Below are 6,000 nucleotides of genomic sequence, written 5' to 3'. Positions count from 1 at the left end.
ATCTTGCATTAAAACAACTCCTATGCTCGATCCACTCGCATATGTGACACCTGGAAGAAAGCTCGAGAGAAGTCAGAGAGCTGGAGGACATGAGCAGTAGATAGTCAAGAGGTATTTAAGACATCAAAAGATGTCTTACTGAGTATCACCCCAATGAAAAACTATGCGCTTCTTGAGAAGCAAGGTCAAAGGTAAAGCAATGTGAGAAACATTACACACAAATTTTTTATAAAAACCAGAGAGACCTAAAAAGGATCTAACTTCATGCAAATTCTTCGGAATAGTCTCTAATGGCAGCTACCTTCTTTGGGTCAACACGAATGCCATCTTTAGAAACAATGTGTCCTAAATATTTAATTTCACTTTGAAAGAAAATGCTTTTATCAGGGTTAGTATACATGTGATTCTCTTTAAGCAAACAAAAAACAACGTTTAAATGATGCTCATGGTCACTTTCAGAGTTACTGAAAACCAAAATATCATAAAAAAAAACTAACAAAATCCTAGTGATGTAAGAAAATCCTATTCATCATTCGACTAAAGGTTGCAGATGAATTAGTAAGGAGAAAAGGCATCATTAAAAATCAAAATGGCCTACTTGAGTGCAAAAAGCAATTTTATAGATATTAGCTGAGTCCATATGCACTTGGTGATATAACGAGACTTGAAATCTATTTTACTAAATAGACTTGCACCTTTTAATTTGTCCTATAGCTAAAAAAAAAATTGTCTAGATTTAGTAATGCATGTTCCAAGAATCATGTGTGAGTAAGAGCCATGAAAAGGAAACAAGAGGCCTGACAAAATAGTGTTCAGGGAGGTTGCATGGAAGATGGCAGACTCTCAGGAGGGCATGAGGCTATTGGCATAGACCCTTGCAAATGGCTCATGCCCTACTTTCTTAAAATTGGCCAGCTTTAGCTGCTCCTCTACACAGAGAGAGACATACCTCCTCTTACACAGAGAGAGACATAGCTGCTCCTCTACACAGAGAGAGACATACCTCCTCACGCTTGGAATGCGTGAAGGCTACGACCATCACAGCAGCACGGAAGTCTTATGGAAGAAGTACTTCAGCGATCCCTCGCAGTGGTGGGACAATCGGAACAGCAAGGTAAGCACTGCTACACTACATGTTTCTGCCTGTGAGAGCTACCTGCTTGTGACAGAGCCGGTTGTTTTGATCACAGACCAACCCAAGACTTCCAGACCTTAAGCACAAAACTACAGGGGAGTCCTTGTGGATTGATGGCTCTTGCAGTCCACCTTGGGTTCATGAAGAGCTGAGAAGAAGTGGAATATCAACAGAAGTTCAAGAGAAAAAGAACGAGAAGGGAATTCATCACAGAGCGATTGTTAGCAACGGCAACCACCAGAATTTTCAAGAGATTGCCGCTTTTGTTGCCTTACTGAAAACTTGTGCCAAGCACAAGGACCTACACAAAGGCGCTAGTGTACATGCTGATATTCTCAGAAGGGGCTTGCTTGAAAAGAGCCCTTTTGTAGCCAGCACATTGGTTAGTATGTATGCCAAATGTGGTGCACTCGCTAAAGCACAACAAGTGCTTGACGATCTTCCAGTTCGGAATGTAGGATATGCCCAACATGGGCATGGTGAGGAAGCACTGAATTGTTTTGAACGGATGCAACGCGAGGGCCACTCCGCGGATGCAATCACCTTTGCTTGCATCTTGAAAGCCTGTGGCAGCATAGGAGCACTTGACAAGGGTAAACTAATACATGCTGAAATTGATAGACAGGGATTGCTGGGAGGAAATATTGTGCTTGGCAATGCTTTGGTGGATATGTATGCCAAATGTGATGCACTTGCAAAAGCACAACAAGTGCTTGATGAGCTTCCCGTTCGGGATGTAGTCTCTTGGAATGTGCTGATTGCAGGATATACCCGACATGGGCATGGCAAGGAAGCACTGAACAGATCTCTTGGAATGTGCTAATTGCAGGATATGCCCAACATGGGCATGGTGAGGAAGCATTGAACTGTTTTGAACAGATGAAACGTGAGGGCCTCTCCCCAAATGCAGTCACCTTTGCTTGCGTCTTGAAAGCCTGTGGCAGCATAGGAGCAGCTGAGAAAGGCAAATACACGCTGAGATTGATAGACAGGGGTTGCTAGGAAAAGATATTGTGCTTGGCAGTGCGTTGGTGGATATGCATGCCAAATGTGGTGCACTTGCTAAAGCACAACAAGTGCTTGATGAGCTTCCCATTCGGGATGCAGTCTCTTGGAATGCGCTGATTGCAAGATATGCCCAACATGGCCATGGTGAAGAAGCACTGAACTGTTTTGAACGGATGCAATGCGAGGGCCTCTCTCCAGATGCAGTCACCTTTGCTTGCATCTTGAAAACCTGTGGCAGCATAGGAGCAACTGAGAAAGGTGAACAAATACATGCTGAGATTGACAGACAGGGGTTGCTGGAAGGAAATGTTGTGCTTGACGGTGCTTAGGTGGATATGTATGCCAAATGCGGTGCACTTTCAAAAGCCCAACGAGTGCTTGAGGAGCTTCCTGTTTGAGATGTAGTCTCTTGGTCTTCACTAATCGCAGGATATGCCGAGCACGGCCATGGTGAAGAAGCACTGAACTGTTTTGAGTGGATGCAACACGAGGGCCTCTCCCCAAATGAAATCACATTTGTTTGTGTGCTTAATGCATGTAGTCGCTCAGGTCTATTGGATGAGGGCTGAATGTATTTCACAAAAATGAGCACAAACTATGGCATTATACCTAATTCAGAACACCACACATGCATGGTTGATCTTTTTGGCTGTGCAGGGCACTTTGACAAGGTGGTAGCGATAATCAAGAAGATGCCATCTTCTAATTATCCTCCAGTGCGGTCTGCGCTGCTGGGTGCTTGTCGAAAATGGGGAAATGTGGAGCTTGGAAGCTGGGCCTTTGAACATGCAGTACAACTGGATGGAAAGGATGCTGCAGCTTATGTCTGTATGAGTAACATTTATGCAGCTGCTGGCATGAAAGAGGAAGCAGACAAGATTGAAGCTATGAGAGTGAAAAATGAAGCATGGAAGAAGCCAGGATGTACTTGGTGGACTGACACGAGTGGAAATGTCGTTCATTTTGTGTTGGGGATACAAAGCATGCACAAAGCAAATGTATCTATGCGAAGCTACAAGAGATCACACATAAAATATCACAGGAAGGGTATTCCCTAAGTTTGCAATGGGTGTCACGAGACATTTCTTATGATGCAAAGAAGGATGTGCTCTGTGGGCATAGTGGCACCCTCATCAATACACCTGGAGGGGCACCTATACGTGTTGTGAATAACATGCGGATGTGTGGTGATTGCCATGTTGCAACATTGCTTATATCAAAATTAGAGAAGCGTGAAATTTGTGTTAGAGATGCAAACTGCTTTCATGTGTTAGAAGATGGAAAATGTGCTTGTGGGGACTATTGGTGATGGTAGTGCAGCTAATTGATGTCTATTTCAGTTGGAATGCGACTGTTGTGTGCAGTGAGTGTTTTCAGTTATCTCTTATAGTTGTTTTAGTAAGTTCCTTGATTCTAAGGACTTTAGAAAACAGAAATTCCAAGGATGGAATCTATATATGTAGGGGGGATGTTAACACCATTTTGAAGTTAACTTCTGGTATCTCTTTGCTACACGTGAGAGATAGCACTAATAAGTCATGAAATGGCACTATATTGATTAGTCTAAAGTTTTGGGTTCCTAAGTATCAAGAAGGGAAAGGCCATATATATGTGTATGTATGTATGTATATATATATATGTGTGTGTGTGTGTGTGATCTCATTATATAGCCTTACACATGTTTTCATGAGATCACATGGTCTTACAAGGTTTCCTTATACTCATAGATTCATAGCTCCATGGTCTTCTTATATGTATGCATGAGGTCATATACACATGGTTTCATATACAGCCAAACACGTGTCATTAGGGTCCATATACATCCAAACACACGTCATTAGGGTCCCAATGACTACCTAATGCTAGCTTCAAGGTCTAGATTAGACATTTACGTATGTAAGGGATAGCTTTGATCTCCTAGATTGGCCATCTTTCTTACGATTTACTTTTTGTTGAGGTGTTGGCTTACCTGAAATCCGATGCAAACCATTTGTTGATGCTTTGAGACATCCACCGGAGTTGATGCTTTGAGATATCCCTAGAGGGATGCAGCTCAAACATAAACTTGCAATAATACTTCATAGAAGCATTGACAATTTACTTATTTGTAATGGCAATGTATTGAAAACGGCAATTCATGAGACAAAGCTTCCTTCATAGGATTACATGGGTGTGGGTGTGCTCTCATCTATTATGTCGCTTCAGTAATAAATTGTTATTCTCTATCTTTTTTATTGTGCAATTTAAATTTTAAAGTTTTGTGCTGTCAAAGATCCTACTACTTGTGAGTGTTCTTCATACACTCTTTTCAACCAAGAAAAACCCTATAATCCATACATTCCATGCTAAAACTTATCACATATGGTCTTAAGGGTCTCTCTAGAAATTTCCATAGCTTCTTTTTATAGTACTTTTGTAAAGTCTTCTTAGCCCTAGTATAAGAGGGGGCAATAAAAATACCCTAATGGTGGCGGCAATTCGCAAACCAAAGCAACCCGTTTTTGGGTCTTATGGAGCAACATAGATATTTAAACATAGTAGAAGCTTCTCACACTTGGCTTATGGTCTATCAATGGCCATTTGAAGTCCTAATACAGAGGTGAAAAGCTACAACACAATTTTGAGTAGTGTGTGGCTCCCTCTTGATGAAAATCAAGCCTTCACACCAAGCTAAGGCCACATAATGCTTTGACTAAGTGTTCTCATCCTTCTATTGTGCTGCTTGATGCTTCTTTTCATATCTATGAGCTAAAGAAAAGCTATGAGAATTCTTATTGAGATATCTTTCTACACCATTATGAAGTTGATGTGGTTGGTGGACTTTATTTGTGTTGTCGCTTTGATAGCTAGCACATAGAGTAGTTGAGTTATGATTACACACTATGGGCCAACCTTGTATTTTATGTTTTGTACATTATTAGGCTCTTATCTTTTATGCTGTGTAGAGAGAGCTCATGTGGTAGAAGAAGAAGAAGAAATAATTTAGCCCTCCACTTCTTTTTCCTTATCTATTTTTTAGCGAGAGAGTAGATAGCTTGTATTAGAGCTCCATCAAATCCTCTCCTCTGTATCTCTTTAATTCCCTATGATTTTCATGACAGATTCATTCCATTCATATTAGTCTTTAAGCATTCTCAATGCCTACATGCTTAACCTCCTATCCTCATTCCATGCTCCAATGCCATATTCTTTGCACAATTTGGGGGTTTTCATCCTACCCCTAACACTAAACCACATTGACCATTCCCTTTGTTGATTCAACCCATTTAGTGGTCATTACATACTTCCCTTTACATTATTGATTGGTGAGAACCATGAGCAAGGAAACCCTAATCCTTGAACCATTGGCATGCTTCATGCTCTTGTGAATGCATTAATGACATCATATGCCCAAGAGAGCCTTTCATGCATTTGGAGCCTTATCTCATGAAGGGAATAAGTGTTAAGCCATCATACATGCTTAATTGATTGGATATTTTACCATTAGTTCTAATTATAATTATATTTGATTTCATCAAGCATATTTGGATGCATGTAATTGTTACCATCATTTTGATGTCCATTTGCTATGGTAAGGGCATGAATCTTATGGTTGATGTTTTTGATACTATGGAGTAATACTTGGAGATGTAATAAGCATGGGTGCATGCTAAGTGAGTTCATGGCACAAGTAATTCAATCATTACCTTACTCCTTGAAAATTAATTTGTCAATTCTGTCTTTTAAGTTTCAAGCTAGATAGATATGTGTGAGGGTATCCTTGGCTAGATAGATATGTGTGATGGTATCCTTGGATAGAGGTGGAAGATGAGCCAAGAGAGTGTTTGCTTGAATACATCTATCCCTCCCCGAGTGCC

At 40.8% G+C, this 6,000-nt stretch overlaps 1 pseudogene across 1 annotated transcript; it reads left to right on the top strand.

The window, feature by feature from the left end:
- The first annotated feature begins 778 nt into the window (after positions 1-778).
- On the top strand, positions 779-3,687 carry LOC147627216 (putative pentatricopeptide repeat-containing protein At3g13770, mitochondrial; annotated as a pseudogene). Its single transcript, XR_015268464.1, has 3 exons — positions 779-1,114; positions 1,191-1,874; positions 1,940-3,687. The product of XR_015268464.1 is annotated as a putative pentatricopeptide repeat-containing protein At3g13770, mitochondrial (transcript).
- The last annotated feature ends 2,313 nt before the right edge of the window (positions 3,688-6,000 follow it).

This window comes from Cibotium barometz, chromosome 21, assembly GCF_041138505.1.
Source record: "Cibotium barometz isolate CiBa-2024 chromosome 21, ASM4113850v1, whole genome shotgun sequence".
Taxonomy (NCBI): domain Eukaryota; kingdom Viridiplantae; phylum Streptophyta; class Polypodiopsida; order Cyatheales; family Cibotiaceae; genus Cibotium; species Cibotium barometz.
This window is presented reverse-complemented; position numbering and strand designations above follow the sequence as displayed.